Below are 18,917 nucleotides of genomic sequence, written 5' to 3'. Positions count from 1 at the left end.
TTACTTTTAGAGAAATAGTCCCAGAAAGAGAAAGTGACTTAACCATGTGACAATAGTGGAAGCAGCTCTACCCTCAGAGTCAGACAAATCTAGAATTCAATCTTGACTCCAGCACTAGTGTGAGAAGTCACCAATGGCCAACTGCGGGGCCTCAATTTCCTATTCTGTAATTATGCTATCTATCTCACAGGGTTGTTGAGAGGAAATATTAGAGACAGAGGGGAAATGAATGGAAGGCCTGCCTGGGTTTAAGTCTGTATTGGTAGTGGGATTTTTTCTCATATGGCAGTTTCTTCTCCCAGTAGGGTCAAAATCAAATAGAAATGGGCAGGGGCATTAAATATAAGGATCCCTGAGAGTGTTAAAATGTGATATTATCAAAGTTCTATTGCATTTTTATTTAATTTGCTAAATACTTCCCAATTACATTTTAATCTAGTTCAGGCTGCACTCCAGTGCTATGGGCCACTTGCAGCCCCCAGTCCATGTTTGACATCTCTCCTCTACACCAATGAAATCATAGGTCTGGTGCCTCATTCTGTGCAGTATGAATTATTGTTGCCCAGAAGTGATGTGAGTTTGTTCTCATGTCACCTTTTAGATCTGTATGCATCTACTGATGTGTCAAACTCCATGTATCCAACACAAAACTTAACATCCTCACTCTAAAATTGCCTTTCGTCTGAATGTCCGTATTTCTGTGAAAGATATTAATATCTTTCCCTTTGTTCAGGTTTGAAATGTTAGTCATGTTTGACTTTTTCTTCTCCTTCATCTCACACGTTCTCATTCACCATCAAGTCTTATCAATGCTACGTTCATCATATCTCCTGAATCCATCCCCTTCTCTTTCCTCTTGCTTCCACAATATTCAGGACCTTGCCGCTTCTCATGTGGATTATTACAGCGTCTTCATTGGTCTTCCTGACTCCAGTCTGTCCTTTCCAATCCATACTTCTCCTAACAGACAAAAAAAGCTGACCATGTCATCCCTCTACTCTTATCTCTCCAATGGCTCTCCATTGCTACAAAGAAAAAATGAACAACTTCTAAACCTGATATTTAAGGTTCTTTGCAGTCTTGTTCCAATCCACCTTTCCAGCCCTACTTCATGTTATTCCTGTTCATGCCCTCTACATTCTAGTTAAATGTTCTCTGTCTTCAGCATTCTATTTCCTGTCTTTCTCTATGCATTTGTCCTGGTTCTCTCCTAGAAGTGGAATATGATCCTCATTTCCCTGTTTCAGAATCCTCACATTCCTTCAGTGCCCAGCATCTCATGACTGGTTAGGTTATCCAGCCTTTTAAAGGCCCTTATGCAGATTCTACCTGTTGCTCCAACATTTGACCTCTTAAACCAAGTAGAATAATCCCAATTTCTCTTCCTCTTCTTGAAATATAGTACTTGCCCCCACCAAGTCTTCTCTTCAGGCTGAACATGGTTAGTTTCTTCAATCAGTCTTCATATGGCATAATCTCAAAGTTTTTCACTGTCCTGGTCACCATCCTCTGGCTACTCTGTAACTCATTAATGTTTTTCCTAAAATAGAGTACTTAGAATTGAAAACAATATTCCACAATCTGTGGTCTGACTAGGGCAGAGCACAGTGGGACCATCACCTCCCTTGTTCTGGACAACGATTGCTCTTCTAACATCAACTAAGATTGGATTAACTTTCTTGGTTGTCACATCACACTAATTCAATGATGCAAAAACTCCCAGATCTTTTTTTGAGATGGACCACTGCCTAACTATGTCTTCTCTATCTTGTCCTTATGAAGATGATCTTTTTTAATCCAGATGAAATTCTTTACATTTATCCTTATTAAATTTCATTTCATTCAATTTGGACCAATGTTATAGCATGCAGAGATGCTTTGGATTCCTAATTCTTATCAGTCCCTGTGTTAGTTGTATCTTTTAGCTTTGTGTTACCTATAACTATGAGAAGGATGACATATAATAGGCCTTTTTACAAGTCACTGATACAAGTATTAAATAGTACAAAGACAAGCATAGATTCCTCAAGACTTCCTTCCAAGATGACATCAAGTTACTGATGGACATTCTTTGGATTCAGGTATTCCACCAGGACGGGCTCCCCTTAACTGTGCTGTCATCTAGCCCATATCTCTCTATCTTGTCCACAAGAACATGAGCATTCCATTGATCTACCAGCCTTTCAATCTAATCAGAAAAGGAAATGAGGTTATGGAATGATCTGCTCTTTTAAAAAACAAAATTTATCTTTTGTTTTGATATCATTTTAATTGACAACCACACCCTCTTCCCCAATTGCCTCTTCATCCTCTAGTAAGCTATCCCTTGTTAACAAAGATTAAAAAAGAAAAAAGTAGAAAAGCAAAACCAACCAACATAGCAACAGTCCAAAGCCCTCAACATCTACAAAGAAGGGAGGGAGGTACTTTCATCTTTTCTCTGGGACACAACTGCTCATTGTCACTACAAACAGTTCAGTTTCAGTTTTAAAATTTTTTTTCCCATTGGTATTGTTGTGATCAGTGTGTTCCTTGTTTCCCTGATTCTACTTCACTTTGCATCAGTTCATAAACCCTCCCCCATTAAAAAAAATTGAATTGATATCATTCTCTTATCAACGTAAATTGCAATTTCCATGTATTTAAGGAATTATCCTAGGAGCTAACAGATTAAGTAACTTCCTCAGAATAATACTGCAAAATATGAACCCAACTTTTCTTGACTTGGATGTCAGCTCTCTATCCCCTATACCAAGCTGCTTCTTCCCATGCTTCTCTGAATCTTCCTTTTCATAATTGTCTAGCAATTGGCAAGAGTGGCATAGTATTCCATTATATTTATGCATCATGACTTGTTTAGATTTTGTGGTTGTTCAGTCATTTTTCAGTTGTGTTTAACTCTTTGTGACCCTATTTGAGGTGTTCTTGGCAAAGATACTGGAGTGGTTTGTCATTTCCTTCTCCAGCTCATTTTACAGGAGAAAAACTGAGGGAAGCTGGGTTAAGTGACATGCCGAGAGTCACACAGCTGGTAAGTGTCTGAGGTCAGATTTGAACTCTTCCTGATTCCAGGCTGGCATTCTATCCAAGGCACCACCTAAATGTATAGATATTATAGTCACTTTAAAAAAAATCATGATTCCCAATTTCTTTCCAAAATGGTAGGACCAATTCAAAGAGTATCAACAGTGTATTTGGTGTACCTTTATTTCCACAGCTTTCAAATAGTAATTATTTTTATCTTTAATTGTCTTTGTAAATTTACCACGTATGAGATAAAACATCAGAGTTGTTTTGATTTGCATTCCTCTTATTAGTGATCTGGAGTCAGTCAAGCATTTACTTTATATATTAAATGCCAAGCACTGTGCTAAACATGGGGGATGTAAAGAAAGGCAAAAGACAGTCCGAGGAGCTTGTAGTCAGATGGGGGCAGATAATATATAAACAACCATGTACAGATAAGCTATATACAGGGTAGAAGAAAGATAATCTCTTAGAGGAGGCTCTAGGACAGTGGTGGGGAATCTGTGGTCTCAAGGTCACATGTGCAGGTCCTCAACTGCAGCCCTTTGACTGAATCCAAACCTCACAGAACAAATCCCTTTAATAAAAGGATTTGTTCTGTAAAACTTGGACTTAGTCAAGAGACCACACCCAAGGACCTATAGGGCCACAGGTGGCCTTGAGGCCCCAGGTTCCCCACCCTTACTCTAGGAAAAAGGTGAACCAGAAAGCCTTCTTGCAGAACGTGGAATTTGAGCTGAGACTTGATGGATGCCTGGAACATCAGGAGGTGGAAGTGAAAAGGGAGAACATTTCAGACATGGAAGACAGTCAGTGAAAATACTCAGGAAATGGAGGATCTTATTTGAGGAACAACATGGAAGCCAGTGTCTCTGGATTATAGAGTTTGTAGAGCGAAATAAAGTATGAGAAGGTTGTAAAGGTTGAAAGGGGTCAGGTTTGTATTTGACCTCGGGGGTGATAGGAAGCCACTGAAATGGAGGGATTACATAATCAGATCTACCCTTTAGGAAGATCACTTACTGAAAGGAAGAGGGAGTGGGGAAAGACTATTGCAATAATCCAGGCATGAGGTGATGAGGGCCTGTACCAGGGTGGTTCATGTCAGAGAAGAGAGGCATATAGGAGTGATGTGGTGGAGGTGGAACTAACAGGCTTTGGCAGAAGATTGGATATGGTGGCTGAGAGAGACTGAGGAATGAAGGATCACATCTAGGTTGCAAACCTGGGTAACTGGAAGGATGGTGGCATCCTTGATAGTAGTATGGAAGTTTGGAGAGGGGAAAGGTTTGGGTAGAGCAATAATGAATTCAATTCTGGGCATGTTGAGTTTAAGATATCTGAATTTAAGATGTAATCTTTTATATTTATTAATATTTTGCAATTCTTTTTATAACTGTCCATATCCTTTGAATATATACCCACATCAGCTGCCTCATCTACTTTGCCCTTCTGTCTAGATGTTCTATCTATGGCAGATGCCTATACGACAAATTTGAATTTCATAGAAATGCCCTTCACCATGGGTTTCTTTAGATGCAAATGTCTTTAACATGCAATGCTACCCTATCCCCCTTTAATCTATTACCTTTGAGTAAAATATTCTTTCTCAGAGAAATTTTCTACTCATGGGTCTTATCCCACCAAGTCTCTGTATGAGGTCATAATTAAATCCAGGAATTAGACTCTCTAGTTCACTTTGCTTGTTTCCAATATTTTATACTTTTTGAATAAGATATCTGAGGCTGTAGATTTTATTGCTGGGTCCTTTCTTGAATATCTGTCTCCTCTTCATATATGTATCTATTCTTTCTTCAGTGTTCTTGTTCTCTAGATTTTTGTTGCTGGTAAGTCATTTCGGTCATGTCTGACTCTTTGTGACCCCATTGGGGTTTTCTTGGTAAACATAATGGAGTGGTTTGCCATTTCAGTCTCTAGTTCATTTTACAAATGAGGAAACTGAGGCAAACAGGGTTAAGTGACTTTCTCAGGGACACACAGCTAGTAAGTGTCTGAGGCTGGATTTGAATCATGAAGATAAGTCTTCCTGACTCCACGCCTGGCACTCTATCCATGGTACCACCCAGCTGTCCCACTTTCCAAATTTAATTATCATCTAATTTATATCTCTTCATTTTTTACACAAGACTAAACATGACCTTATAGAAACTCTGCTAAAATCTAGTAAACCTGTATTCATATCGGGGACCTCATCTACTATTTTAGTAGTCTATCCTATCAAAAAAAAAAAAAAAAAGGAAATGAGATTAGTGTAGTATGACCTGTCCTTGATAAAGCCGTGATGACTTTTACTATTTCCCTTCCTAGGTGACCACTCACCAGCACTTTAAGGACCTATTTTCAAATGTCCCAGAAAAGTGAGGTCAGATTCACTGGCCTATAGTTTGTCAACTGTTCTTTTTAATTTAAAAAAAAATTGGGAAAACATTTCCCTTCTCTAATTGTGAGGAGAATCTTTTATTTTCTACGCTCTTTCTAGTATTGCTGGCAACAGCTCAGCAATCCGACCTGCCAGCTCTTTGACTAAGTAGGAAGACAGAGCTCATTTGGGCCAAGTGACTTGTATTTCACAAGAGAAGTTAGGTTACCACCTCTTATTGCCTCCTTATTTATTTCAGGTATCAATTTCCTGTGAGTCATTTTTGTTCTTTTAGTTCCAAGGTGAAAGTCATTCTCCTTTGTAGAGAAAGACCAGAAACAAAAAGCATTGGTCCAGAAATCAGGAGTTCATATCTTAATTCTGTTACTATGTGATCTTGGGAATGCTGCTGGACAGTCCTTTTTTGGAGGGTGCAAGGAGATAGTGAAGGGAAGTGGGAAAGGGGAAGAGGAGGAAAGTTGGCTAGATCTTGTGGATCTGGAAAGCCAGGTAAATGAACAAAGCGCCCTTGCTCCACTTTCTTTTCTTCCATGACTAAAGGAGCAGAGGAGGCAGAAGGAGTGGCTGTATTTCAGCTGCTTAGGGGACATATAAGCAGAATGAAAAAGACTGAGAAGAAAATTATGTAAGGCATAGTAGATCGGGTTTTTCTTAAAGTACAGGTCTAATAATGTCATTTCTCTGATCAAGAAGATTCAATGGCTCCCTATTACCTCATGGATAAAAAAGGAACCTCTGTGCTTGGCATTTAAAATCTTTTACAACCTGGCTCCAGATAATTTCTCCAGGCTGGTCACAAATTAATCTTCCTCGAGTACTTTATGTTCCAGTAAAACTGATTTACTTGCTTTTTCACTATTTCCTGCTTATGTGCATTTGCATAGTCTTCTTCCATGTCTGAAATGCTTGCTCCTTTCCCTTCTGAGATCCTATGCTCCCTTCAGGGCTCCACTAGAGCTGAACAAGTTGTTTTTCCTGATTTCCTATTATCAGAGGCCCTCCCCACCCATTACTTTGCATTTGTTTTAAACATATCTTGTATTTCCCTCTCTGAACACGTCATATGAGCTCCTTGAGTACAAGAACAGGCCAGTATTTTTTCTCACCTGCCCAACAGCTAGCCTATAATAGGAGTTTAATAATAGCTTGTTGAATTGAATTCAGTCACAGAAGGAGACCCAACAAAAGTAGGCCATGGTGGCTGGAAGGGTTTCTCTACACCTGGCCTGTCCTTGATCATGCTGCCTCTATTACAGATGAACCATTAACAAAGAGACAGTCTGATAAAAGCCAGGTGATGAGCGTACTTCAACAAACAATCAAAAAGCAGGAGTCCACATTGCTGCCAGTGATAGAATTGTGAATGAAACACAGCTTTAGGCAGATGCCTTCTAGTTCCCTAAATGACTTGACTGCGATCTTCTGGGAGAATATTTAGGGTGTGATAGGAAACTTTAGGGGACATTCACTAAACCTGCATTGGAGACACTTGTACCTCTGAGTGGGAGTAGCCAAGTACAGGCTACGGGACTATACACTTTTAGGTTGTCCCTATAAAATGATTATGGGCAGTCTAGATTGAGAGAAGCTTTTGGGAGCAGTCTGGGGAATAGTTGTTTTGATATATTTTGATCATATTCCTTTTTTACTTTTTAGTGCTGGAGTTGGAGGGTCTGGGGTCAAACCCTGGCTCTGTTTCTATGTCACTTTGCACAGCTAACTTGACCTCTCTGGTCCTCAGTTCCTCATCTGTGAAATGAGGTGGCTGGACTAGTTGACCTCTCCAATCCCTTCCAGCTCCCAATCTATGACCCTTTGATCTTAGTATATCATAGTAGATAGCGAGCTAGCCTTAAAGCTAGGAAGACCTGAGTTCAAATGCTGCCTGACATGTACTGACTATGTGACTTTGGACAAGCATCTGAACCTCCCAGAGTGATCTAGACAACTGTCTAAGGCAATCATTTGTGGAGAAACTGCCAGCCTTCATGCTGCCAGCAGAGGGAATTTCCTCACCTGAGCTTTTCCTGTGCCAATGAGATCATGTCCAGACTACTGAAAAACAAAATTAGGGAGAGATCACTGGAGGCAGATGGAAGAACAAACCAAGAAGTGAGTAGGGGAAAGTGATGAGGATTAATTTACTATCAATCAGTCCCTCTCCTGCTCAGAGACCAAATAATTACCACATGTATTTATTATAGCTCTTTTCAGTTTATAAAGTATAGTTTCATTTTGGCCTTGTGCACTCTGTGGGGCAGGCACTTTTATCCTATTTTAAAGATGAATAAACAGGCTGAGAGAACTTACTCAATAGTACTGGGTCAAAGAGTTAATGATACAGATAAGGCCCTAAACCAAGGCTCCTCCTATGTTCTTCTTGTGAAACCACACAGCTAGAAATTGTTTTTGGGGCTGGTGTAGGAAACGAGTGGTTCCTGTTTATTTTTGAGGTCACAGTCAAAGGGTCTACATGGTTATGCAGATTCTCCACTTGGGCAGAAATAAGTAGAGGAGAGGTAAGCAGAGGGAAGTAGCTGGAGGTGCTCCCTCAGACTCACCCTGTGATGTGTCTGGGAAATGCAAGGCCATGGAGTTAGATGGAGGGTAGTTATGGCCAAGGCAAGGCTGGTTGCTGACAGTTGGGGGCAAAAACAAAACAAAACCCAGAGGGGGGAAAGCAGCGATGAAACTATTACAACATCATTCAGAATTCTATCAACTCCTTCCTTTCAATTTAGAAAGGCAGGCAGGCCTGGTCTTTCAAAGGTGCAATTGGCCTCTTAATTGTACCTTTTTAGGGAAAGTAGTCTGGGCAGAATATGAGGATGATGATGATTGGGAAAATAAGAAGAAAAGGTGGATTCTAACCTAGCCCCTTCTAGTTCAAGGTGAGATTAGAAAATTCTGGTTTTGTATTATCAAGGACAGCTTTGGCAGTCTGAGTGAATTCCATGAATCCCTCCTCACAATGATGTTTTCAAATGCATAAAGTAGAACATAAGATGTTGACCTGAAAGTTCGGTTAAAGTAGAGGCAACAGGCTAAATGCATACATTTTATTGTTAATTATTTCTAAATTCCCCTCAATGTAACAGTACAGAGCTAGATATTAAATCTAGCTACCAGATACCAAAAACAGCCAGCCTTAAATCTGTTTTAGGACAAAGAAGTGTTCTGTGTCCTTCAGATTTATGGTCTCCATAAGTGATTAACTAGACCATTAGAAAGGAATTTCTTTTTTTTTTTTTTTCAGGTTTTACTTTTGTTCTTTTGTTATATTTACCAAACACTCTGAAAAAAAATTCAGCAAAATAACAATACAAAAGGCATCAACATTTGAATATTTCTCTTTAAAAACCCCAGTCAGTTTTTTGTTGTTTTTTTTCTTCTTTCTCATGATTCCTCCCATAGGTTGTAATTCTTCATTACAACATGAATAATGTGAAAATAGGTTTAACATGAAAGTATGGTCTATATCAGATTGCATGCTGTCTTGGGGACAGGGAAATAATTCAAAACTCAAAAACTTATGGAAATGAATGTTAAAAACAAAAAATATACTTTTTAAAAAAGCAACCCAGCCAGATATTAAGAAATGAGTATTTGAGGTAAGATAAGTGATCTCCTACCAGAAAAGATGTTGATTCATATATATGGTTTCACAGGAGTTTAATACAGCTAGCTCTTCCTAATTCAAAACCCCTTGTCCTTAAATGATCCTTCTTTACCTCTTAATTTCTGAAATAACATATAAATAAAAGCACCGATTTCATTCCTTAATCTATTTTGCTTGTACTTATTAAACTTGTTTTTCTTTTATTTTCATAAATTCAAGTCAAATATTCTGCTCATTTCAGGATTTTCTTTCAAAAATTCTTCAAATGCTTCTTTATTATGGAAGATAAAATTTTCTTCATTGATGATTAGGCTCAACTTTGAAGGATATAGCACTCTGGGTTTTAACCCGAGTTCCTTAGCTTTTTGGAATATATGATTCCATTCTCTCCTCTGATTTCTTGTTTCTATAGAGTAATCCTCTGTTATACAAATTGGCATTCCTCCATATTTAAACATCTTTCTCCTGGATGCTTTCAGAAATTGTTGTTTATTACTCAAATTGTAAAATGTAACAATCACATGCCTTGGAGTATTGAGCACTGGGTTTTTGGTTGGTGGTGATCTGTGAGTTTCTTTGATTACTTTTTTGTCTCCAATTAAAAGTTCTGGGCAATATTCTTGTATTACTTCATAAAGCATGGTGTTCAAAGTTTTTGATGCAACCTCTTCTTCAGGAAGACCTATGATTCTTAAGCTATTTCTGCGCATCTTATCATCAAAGTTAATCAATTTGGCATGTATGTAATTTAGATCTGTTTGGTAAGCTGCTGTCTTTTGTTTTTGTATTGCCAAATATTGGTCCTTTTCTCTGTTTCTCTGTTCCAAATTTGTTATTTGCTTTGTCAAAGCCTCTGTTTCCTCAGATATCTCTTTTAACTTCTTTTCTACTTCTTTTACCCTGCTACTTGTGTCTTCAAATTCTTCATTAAGGCTTGTGAGTTTCCCCCAAAGAACATTCTTAGTCTCTTCTTTTAAATTTATTGCTTGTTCCAAATCCAAAACCATCTTATTATGTTTGAGTTGAAAATCTAGTAATTTCTGCTGCATAGCTTCTACTTCTATACAGAGAACCTCTGTGACGGACTCAATTTTATCTATTTTGCTCGATGTCCTTTTGAATACTATATTGAGAATCCTATTTTCTTCATTGAGAGATCTATTTTTTTCCCTGAGAGTTTCAAATTTCTCTTTTGCAATTCTTACTTCTCTTTTTAAAATTTCTAGAATTTCTCCTTGGTCTCCTTTTTCAACTCTATCCATTTTTCTTTCTTTTTGAAATTCACTGTTGATTTATCTCCTTGTGAAATATTTTTTCTCAACTTTCTACCTTGGAAATAGTAAGAAAGACTGAGATTTCTATTTGTCTCTAGTTTCCCTTTCACACTTCTTGCCTTAACTGTGTTACTGGACAGATCTCCCTGAACTCTTAATTTCCTTCTGAATTTCCTATGTGCTGCCACCCAGAATAAATGGGGAGACTGGAGTTGAGGAGTACTGACTCCAGCTGTCTGTTCCCTTTTCAGGCAGAGTTCTTTAAGTTGTTCTTCATTTCCTGCAGCTGGGTAAAATCAAGATGTCTGTCACCTCTTGTAAGTCAGGGTGTGGAGTGATGACTCTAAGTAACCTCTTTCTCCAAGCAGAAGGTAAAACAGCAGGTAGGTCCAGAAGTACTTTCAAAGTCCTGCTTCCCAGAGGAAAAGTGGGAGGAATACAGAAGTTGGAAAAGAGGTAAAGCTCACAGAAAATGCAGAGGAAACAAAATCAAGGACAGGAACTCCAGAAAGCCAGGCTGCTACTTCTACCCAAAGTAGGTCACGTGCTTTCCCAGATCCACCTCCTTCAAAAGTAGGAAGGTGTCCTCTTAGAAGTCAATCAATCATTAATGCTAAACACTCCCTCCCTTCAAGGAGTTTACAATTTAATGGGAGAGGCAACAGTAAAAAACATGTACTGCAAAGCCAGTTATATGCAGGACAAGCAGAAATAACTAACAGAGGAAAGGCACTGGGATTAAGAGGAGCTGGGGAATGAATTTTAGGTGGGACTTAAAGGAAGCCAAGGTCAGTAGGACAGAGGAGGGAGAGCATTCCAGGCGTGGGAGATAGAGAGAGAAAAAGCCAAGAATCATGAGGTGAAGTGTCTAGTAAGTGAAACAGCCAGGAGGCCAGAGTCACTGGAGTAAGGTGTAAAAAGACTGGAAAGTAGGAGGGGGCTAAGTCATAAAGGACTTTCGACACCAAGCAGCATTTTGTATTTGATCCTAGTAATGACAGTCATTGGAGTTTATTTGATGGGGTTTGGACTCTGGGGGCCTCCTTGAGCTCCCCTTGGGTCTTCCCATTTGATTAGGCCTTTCTTACTCAAATCTAATCTTCCCATTTGATCCGGCAGTGTCCGGAAGTCCGTGGGCTTTTCCTTATTGCTGTGAGAAAGGAATTTCTTAATTGCATGGGTTATAAATACAATAAGATAACAGTTTGACAAAGTTTCAAATAGCAATTACCACTCAAGATGCCTGTTTTCTTTACCATTAACATGCCATAACATAGTATATGTCCACAAAATATTAAGATATGGAAAACATCCCAATATTCAAGATAGTGTCTTAGGTTTCTTAAGGAATGTTAAGTCAGCCCTAGCTTTTGTTGACATAGGAAGAGGCACTCTCTGAGTTTGCTTCAGAGAGAACAAAGAGATTATTCCAAAATTTTATATTAAATATTATCCAAGATGACAAAGGAAACCAGTTATAGTGAAATTAGCTATTTTTAAAAAATTCATAGATCCCCAGGTTACTAAGAATATCCGTTGGGAATTTTTTAAATTTCCTTCATTATTTGGGACTTAGGGTAATGCCTTCCGTAAATTTTGATTAACCAAAAGTCTGTTATTAACTAGTAAATTACTATTAATTTCACCTGGCCAAAACCCACCACACAGAATGTGAAAATTTACTTAGAGCTTTCCTTAGATAAGGAAGAATCTCACTTGTCCTTGACAACCTTGGTGATATGTAAATCCTCCTCCTCAATCAGCCTATTTGTGACTCTCCAAAAATGTAATTTAATCTATAACCTTAGTTTACATATGGAGTTTGATGAGGTTTATGTCTTCAGGAGATATATGAAATTATGACTTCAACTTTTACAACAGTAAAGGAAGTATGAGATTATGCATCTATCTTCTCTTTAACCTTGATGGTCAAAGAAGAAGGTACAAGACTGCAATATGTAAAAGAATTATTTCTCTGTCACTCTTACATCATTTTGCCTCTAAGAGGGTTTCTGAGACTCCTAATAGGAGTTCAGGTTTTCTCTGAGGCCTGAACATATGCTTGAACATAATAATAAAACCTAGTTTTGAACTTCTATAATTTGTGTGTTGTGGTAAATATGTATTTGGCACCAGTTACCTACCACATGAATCAGAGAGGAGATATTTTTCTAATAACAAACCCCTAGCCTAGATCTCTCCAAGATCCAGCTGTGTGATCTTGGGCCAAGTCACCCAAACCTACTCGAGTCTCTTGATAATAAACACAGTAGCTGACACTTATATAAAATGAAGACTGGAATTCTTAACCTAATATCTGGCAAACTTTTTTGTGACTGCATTAAAAAATCATTATTTTCAACAAAAAAAAACTCAAGACAATGATTTAAAATAATAAAACATGGTAAAGTGTATTTTAGACATGTGTTGAATAGTTTATTAAATTAAATCTGGACCCCAATTCTGTTGTGATGCTCTCCACAACACTTATATTATTTCCATATTAATAGTAATGTTTTTAAAAAACGACTACACCTTGCAGGTAATAGGAGCTCCTTAAATTTATGTAGAATTGAATTGACCATAATGCCTTATTCAAGGAAAAAATAATTTTCAAGTGCTTTTCATTCACTTACTTTTCAAGTATGTGATTTTTATCTAGAATCTGAAAGAGCACAGCACAAATACTTTCCATAGTTTAAGTGCCCTCATGTCAAACTTTCCAGTAAATAAAGGAATTCTTGAAATAAAAACCCAGTCCACTTTATGTTCATTGTAGTGAGATAAAAAAATAACTCTCACATATACATAAAACAGACTCCCCCAGCTCTTTTTTTAAAGTTTCTTCTTGTTTGTTTTTGCAAGACCTAGTTACCTAATACAACTTATATTTGGCTCTGCAGCAACTACAACAGGTAGTCATAAAACATGAAAAAGTTTCTCCACTAGTCCCTCACTTTGAACTATTGTACAATGATATTAGACACTCCATGTGGTCATAAAATTACTATCTGGTCCTTTGCTAACCAGTGGGACAAAGATGATTTCATCCCATAAATTTACCAGACTATCCTATTGCCAAATCTGAAACTTTCTTTGCTGAAGGATACTGTCAGTGTTTGCTGCAGAACAATTATATTGCACTCCTTTCTTTTTTTAAGGGTCCTGGAACCAATGCTCTTGATTCTCTATTTGTACAAAACAAGGTACCAGTTTAACACATGTATTTTTTTTCTTTTTCACAGATGCAAGTGCCATGCAAATTAAATTTAAAAACAGATACCAAAACACACAAATAATAAAACTATTGATGGTGGATTTCCAAAGTATTTACATAAATGCTTTATATAACTTATAATACCTCTCCTTTTTTCTTTTTAGTTTCACAAAGTTGTGGTTATATGTCAAAGATTTCCTCTCCCATGTCTCCACAGCATAATCTGTAGAAACCTGTTTGTCATGGGTCCCCAATCCTGAAAGGAAAATGTTGGTCATAGATTCTCAAATGAACCAAGCTATTGCAAAATCAAGTTTTGAAAAGCACAGAGCTCCACCCCGAACACCCCTGAGTGGAATATAGTCAAATATAAACCAGGCCAGGCAATGGCACAAGAAAAACACCATGGTATCCCATTGGAATACATGGTGAGCAGCCCATCCAATAATTAAATTGGCAACAAAGTATTCAGAAATTGGTTCACAAATTATTGCAACTTGAGTGACCATTGAGTCTCCCACTTTGGTCAGCTATAGCTTTGGCCCTTGAAACAATCTTCAGCAATGCTTTAGGCAAAAGCTGTAAGCTCTTCAGCTTGATCTACTCCATCCTTCCTCATCAAACACAACGTTCCTGTCACACATTTGAACCCGGTAACTTTAGACCTTGGATTCCAAAGTTCCAAAATGTCCTAATGTAGCAGCAAAGTCCTTCCTGTCTGCAACACAGGACAGACCATGGACAAAGCCCACTTCTTCTGTCATTCGATTAACCATGTCGTTCAGTACGTTTGGAATTCCTTTGATTTCACTATCACAAAGCCATATAAGGTCATATTTCACAGCTTAGTATTCTGGCATTAAATTATTAATTTTAGGATTAGTTCCAACCTTCTTTCCCCCTATAAACAAACAATCTAGCATCCACCTTTGGGTGTTCGCCAAGCAGCTGGATCATCGCGATCTGGTACACAAAGGATGGGATAATCCTATCCAAAGAATCTTTCTAAAGTGTGGATTAAGTTAGGATCCACGCCTTCCAAAGGTGGCAGAAGCGGAAAGCCAGGGAGTTTGCTGCATGGTTGTCTGAAGTGTGTAGATGATGCACATGGAATGCATAAGCCACAGCACGACGAGGAGGGTCAACCCCAAAACGGCCATCCCCCTCTGGGCCAGGTCCAACCCTGCCATCACCGGGACGGCCGGGCCATTCCCCTTCTCCCTTGGCCGCCTCCGACCGCGGCTCACGCAAACCTGAGCCCGACTCGCGTGTACGCAGTGGGGCGGGGGATAGAGCTGGGTCCGGGACTAGAGGGGAGCGGGGCGGGCGGGGGGAGCCGGGCTCTTTCTGTTCCCACCCGGCCCCCTCTCGAGGCTGCCCTGGGCTCCTGCTCCTCCTCCCCCCTCCCTCTCCCTCCTCCCTCTCCCCCCTCCCTCTCCCTCCTTCTTCTCCCCCCTCCTTCTCCCTCCTCCCTCTCCCTCCTCCCTCCACCCCCTCCGTCCCCGTTACCTGGGATTCAGCTCGGCTCTCTTTCTGCACTGAACCAAAGCAGCTGAGAGCCCGGGGCGGCCCCAAACTTGGTTTTGGAAAAAACGTTTTGATCCCTGCATTTCGGGATAGCTGGCCTCCTTCCGTAACGCTGTGCATTTTCTTTTATTCTGAGGAGTCTGCGAGCGTCCCCGGACTGCCAGAGGGTCATGCCGCAAGAAAGGTTATGGACTCCTGATTTACATTTTGCAAATTATTTTATGCACATTATCTCAGCTGATCATATGTAATAATGCTTGCTTTATCTCACAAGGTTATTGTGAGAATCCCATATGAACGTATGTAAAAGTTTCTGGTAAACTATAAATTACCACGCCAATCAAAGGTGTTGTGAATAGCCACAGCAGCCAGGTATCTACTTATGTTATGGTTAAATACCTAGTTAATGTCAGCAAGGAGCATTGGCTAATTGTGTGGGAATCCTGACTGCAGAGTCCAGAGGCAGTGGGTTCAAACTCTAACTCTACCTCCAATGTATCCTGTGTGCATCTTGTGTGTACAGTTTTCATGTTGGCTCCCTCATTAGACAGCTCTTGAGAGCAAGGAAAGTGTTTTGCCTTTCTTTGTATCCCTAGTGTCTGTTACACAGTTACATGTACATATGTACATAAGTACATAGCTTAATAAGGGTTTTTGACAGAACCATGTACTTTGGAGAAGTCCTTTAACTTCTTCAGAAGTTTCTTCATCTGTAAAATACTGTGGTGGGGCAGAGTAGATAATCTCTACATTCCTTCCCAGTTCTAACAATCTCTCTTCTGGTGTGAAAGATAATGGTCAGTTGCAGGAGGAACCTGTGCTTTGGTGAGAAAGAACGGTCATTGTGTTCCATGTGCAAAGATCGGTTAAAAATAATCAGTGAAACTGCATTTGTTCTCAAGGACAAGGACACACATATTTGAGAAATCTGCTACTTATCTCTTGGTAACAAACAGTGAGGGGCAGAGCGGGCCTAAGTTCAAACAAATGATGACAGCTAGCAACTGGAGAGTAAACATGAAAGTTGTTCTTTGTTTAGGGACCTTGGCTGGTGAGAAGTTACACTTTTCTTACTTAAGCCGTTTGAGCTCTTTGAAAGATTGACATAGAGAGCCTATACATGTCACTTTTGAAGTTGGTTTGAGTTCAAATTTGGCCCTTCCTACTTGCTAGTAAGAGATGGAGCAAATTGCTTAACCTCCATTTTCATTTGGAAAAAAAAAACAGGGGAAGGAGTCTCTTAGGTCCCCTCCACCTCTAAATCTATGATTTCTAATTTGCCCAAGAGAAACAGAGGCAGACTTGGGAAGAGACATATGCCCCAGTTGGCAACAAGTAAAGAGTTTATCATCCTACTTCTTATGGGAGGATAATCCTGTGGTTAGCATTAGCTAGTTGCATGTGTAGTGGTGGCTGATCTGTAACCAGGGGTGTGCTGGAGCCAGCTCTAACTGGTTTTCATTATTAATTTTCCAATATGAACATTTCTGTTGTTCATCCTTCATTTTTCAAAGAAGACTGATGACATTAATGGGTGATGTCTTGACGTGCATGAATTGGATTTAAGTGAGGCAGAATTGCACAAAATAGCCAGCCTCGCTCTATCTTCCAGACTCATCAAACTCCAGGGGTAAGACAAAAGTCAGGGCAACTGGTGATGGCCCAGAATATAGTGGATAACAGCATCTTCGATGTCTGACTAAGCTCTTAGCCCTCTACAGAGCCTGTTTCAAGCACCCTCATGGCCATTGGAACAAATTGTTCTCATTCACCCATTACACCATTACATTACACCAGGGTAAATCTTGACATGCTTGGGGTAGACATCCCCCTAATTCACTGAAAGGTTTGAGGTCTATCAGTTACCCTCCACCTGCTTTAGCCCATCCACTGAGATAATTTTACTGGGTTGTTGGAGCATTTACATTTCCAGAAATTGACAATTGCTATTCTTTAAGACTTCTTTTATTATTATATGGATTGTCTAGACTTTAAAAAGTATTAATAATGCAGATTAAACTTAAACGTGTGTATATATTCTTCATGCCTTCCCCAAATCAGTTGTTAAACATTTGCAAACACACCCCTGTATTGTTCTACAAATATTTCTTGAACTCAGCAGGAGTTCATTAGAAGACTCAGGGAATAAATCATTACCAGACCAAAGGGGCATGAAAGATCTATTACAATGGAGAGAAAGATGGAGGGTGGTGGGCATTGCTTAAGCCTTATTATCATCAGAATTGACTCAAAGAGGGAATAATAAACACTCAATTGAGTATAGAAGTTTATGTTATGCTCTAGGGAAGTAGGAGAGGAGAGTAATAATTGGGTGGGGGGACCTGATGGGAGGGCAGTGGGGAATCATTGGTTAGAAGCAAAACACTGGTGAGGAGGGATGGGATGAAAGGAGAGAGAGAGGATAAAGAGAGGAAAAATAGGATGGAGGGAAGTGCACAGTTATTAGTAATGAATGTGAATGCGATGGACTCACCCATAAAATGGAAGCAGATAGCAGAGTGGATTAAAAACCAGAATCCAACAATATGTTGTTTATAGGAAACACATTTGAAGCAGAAAGACATGCAAAGTAAAAGAAGAGGCTGGAGCAGAATCTACTATGGTTCAGCTAAAGTTAAAAAAAAAAAAGCAGGGGCAGCAATCATAATCTCAGACAAAGAAAAAGCCAAAAAAGATCTACTTAAAAGAGATAAACAAGGAAACTACACCTTGCTTAAAGGTATCATAGACAGTGAAGTAATATCAATACTAAACACATATTCATCAAATGGTATGGCATCTAAATTTTTAAAGAAGTTAAATGAGTTACTGGAGGAAATAGAAAGTAAAATTATACTAGTGGGGGTGGAACCTCAGTTTTCCCCTCTCAGAACTAGATAAATCAAACAAAAAAAAAAGTTAAAATGACCTTACAGAGATGAATAAAATTTTAGAAAAGTTAGATATGCTAGACCTCTGGAGAAAACTGAATATGAATAGAAAGGAATATCCCTTTTTCTTGGCAGTGCATGGAACCTACACAAAAATTAACCATGTATCAGGGCATAAAAATCTCACAACCAAATTCAGAAAAGCAGAAATATTAAATGTATGCTTTTCATATCATAATGCAATTACATTCTATAAAGTGTCATGGAAAGTAGAATGAAAGTTAATTGGAGATTAAATAATCTAATTCTAAAGAATGAGCAGGTCAAAGAACAAATCATAGAAACAATAATTTCACTAAAGAGAATAAGAGAGAACCTACTAAAATGTATGGGATGCAGCCAAAGTGGTACTTAGGGAAAATTTATATCTTTAAATGCTTATATCAGCAAAATAGAGAAACAGAAGATTAACGAATTGGGCATGCAATTAAAAAAGAATAGAAAAAAATTTTTAATCATCAATTAAACACCAAATTGGAAATCCTGAAAATCAAAGGAGAAATTAATTTGAAAATAAGAAAACCATTGAACTAATAAATAAAACTAGGAGCTGGTTTTATGAAAAATCCTACTAAAATAGATAAACCACTGGATAATTTTATTTTTTAAAAAAAGGAAGAAAACCAAATTAATAGACTCAAAAATGAGAAAATTGAATTAACCACTAATGAAGAGGAAATTGAAGCAATTATTATGAATTATTTTGCCCAATTAAATGCCAATAAATCTAACAATCTAAATGAAATGGATGAATATTTACAAAAATATAAATTGCCCAGATTTATGAAAGAGGAAATAGAATGCTTAAATAACCCAATCTTAGAAAAAGAAATCAAACAAGTCATCAATGAATTCCCTAAGGAAAAAACCTCAGGGCCAGATGGATTCATAAGTGAGTTCT

The 18,917-nt window shown here is 38.6% G+C and overlaps 1 long non-coding RNA gene and 1 pseudogene across 1 annotated transcript in view; both read right to left on the bottom strand.

Moving 5' to 3' along the window:
- The window catches only part of LOC140496853 (uncharacterized), a 38,528-nt gene extending 22,766 nt beyond the window's left edge, over positions 1 to 15,762 (bottom strand). The window contains exon 1 of the long non-coding RNA XR_011964419.1: positions 15,048 to 15,762. This is a non-coding gene — a long non-coding RNA (uncharacterized lncRNA). The remainder of the gene's footprint in view (positions 1 to 15,047) is intronic.
- Positions 12,736 to 14,728, bottom strand: LOC140496848 (ceramide glucosyltransferase pseudogene; annotated as a pseudogene).
- Positions 15,763 to 18,917: the final 3,155 nt, after the last annotated feature.

The sequence above is a fragment of the Notamacropus eugenii genome, chromosome 1 (assembly GCF_028372415.1).
Source record: "Notamacropus eugenii isolate mMacEug1 chromosome 1, mMacEug1.pri_v2, whole genome shotgun sequence".
NCBI classification, from domain to species: domain Eukaryota; kingdom Metazoa; phylum Chordata; class Mammalia; order Diprotodontia; family Macropodidae; genus Notamacropus; species Notamacropus eugenii.
Note: the sequence above shows the minus strand (reverse complement) of the source record. Positions and strands in the feature narration are given on the sequence as shown.